Below are 2,082 nucleotides of genomic sequence, written 5' to 3' on the forward strand. Positions count from 1 at the left end.
AGTTTAAAATTTCATTTAAAAATAAATAAAAAAAAGACGATGGACCATTTACTACGATTGTAGGCATTTAACCAACTTTATTTTATTCTTCATCTAAACTTGCTGAATGAATTTAAAAACGTACTGCACTGTAAAAAATTCCAGATCAAATAACGGTAAAAAGTACCGGTAATTTGGGTGCATTATCCGTAAAATCCATTTTTACCGTAAAATATTATACAATAAGTTTCACTGTAATATTAATTTTATTAGAGTTATTCAGTGATTTTACGGTAATAATTACTGTAAAAATTACGGTATATCAGATTTATTTTTCCGTTACGTGTTCCGGTAAAAATGGATTTTGCGGTAAAAAGTACTGGAATGCTGAGTGTCGGTACTATTTCACCGTAATTTGATACGTAATTTTTTACAGTAGATGACTAGCCATCTTAAACGCATGTTTTTCTAATGTAAAATACGTTAAGTTGCAAAAGAATGTAATTATGCAAACCTCTTATTTCAAATACAATTTCCTTTCTACAATTTGAGAATACTTTTTACACTTTGTTCAGAGACAAAATGAATCAATAAGTCGAGAAATAGAAATGTAAATGATTTACGAAGCAAATTTCTTTTTTATTAAAGAATATGAATTTTACAGTAAAAAGTAACTGTGAAAGTACCGGCACTCTTAGCGTCTGAACTTTTTACCGCAATTTAATCCGGAATTATTTACAGTGTGTGTTAGAATTTTATAGAAATGCTTGAAAGTTCAACTCTTTCCTATTCAATATGAATTTACTCATATTAATGTATTAAAAATCACTTTTTTTCAAACAATACACTAGTTAAAAGAAAAATATTAATTTTCTCTTTATTAATTAATTTTATTGTAATTTCAGGAAGAGAAAATCCTCTTCTCGTTATTTTCATTTCCTTCCTCATATTTGTTTATCAGTAGTTGAAAAACTAAGCTGTGTGTCTCGTTCTTATCATGTCGGAAAACCCTTTATAGCTTTGAAGATTACACCATAGTTATAATTTAATTTTTATAAGTTTAAACCACATCCTGTTTCTTTTTCTTGGGAAATTCCGAAACTAACATGCGTTTAAAAGTCCAACAAGAGAAATAATTTGCAACAGTCGATTCCGACAGCTCAAAAATAATGTAAGTATGTTTTAAGTATCAAAATAAAATAGCTTGTGTTTTAACGCTAAGGTCCTTAATGTGTACTCGACCTAGTTAATCTACTGGTTAACTGATTACTGTTAAAACATGGATTCAAGCTTTTTCCGCATAATACTTAGACCATGTAGACATTATAACTGCTTTCGTATTGTTAAAGCTCCAAAGTTTGTTTGTCTCTTTATATCAATTAATTTGATGATTGTTTGACTTGATTTTAAAATATATAAAAATAAATAATTGATTTTATGTTAGTTTCCTTAATTGTAATAATATCTTAAACTGTTAGAGTCTACGTATAATAATTTTAAAGCAATTTATGACTGATTCTATAGATTAATTTTTTGATTTTTTGATTGTAGTAACTTAATTTTTTAGATACCGAAAACAAAATAAATAACAATATGTTAATTTAAGTGTACAGAAACGTTACGATTGTTCTAGCAAATATCTTATTTTCATCTCTCGTTTGGTGTGAAGGAGCGAGAGTATGCCGTGAGAATATTCCATTATAATTTAGATTTAAATTTCCTCATTCAAATTGAGTATATGAGTAAAAGCTCGATTTGGTGCTTTCCAAAAATAAAGTGTTTCTTCACACAATGTTTTGGGTAGGTTAACATTGTATTCGGAGAAATATTACATTACAGTTTTTACAGTACAGTTAATCTGCACATTAGCTACACTGTAAAAAAGTAGTGCAACCATCTCTCCAAATTCAATGTTGTACAACTCAAAAATTTGTGCGAAAAAAACAATTTTTTTCTTTAAGTTAGCACCACATCAATCTTTCACGTTTAATTTAAAGGGTGTAAATAAGTCTAAAAAAAGTTTTTCTCAGTGTAGATAATCTGTAGAATAACTGATTTCTACACTTCAGAGGTAACACATATGTTACTGTCAATGACCAAAAT

This window comes from Parasteatoda tepidariorum, chromosome 1, assembly GCF_043381705.1.
Source record: "Parasteatoda tepidariorum isolate YZ-2023 chromosome 1, CAS_Ptep_4.0, whole genome shotgun sequence".
Classification (NCBI taxonomy): domain Eukaryota; kingdom Metazoa; phylum Arthropoda; class Arachnida; order Araneae; family Theridiidae; genus Parasteatoda; species Parasteatoda tepidariorum.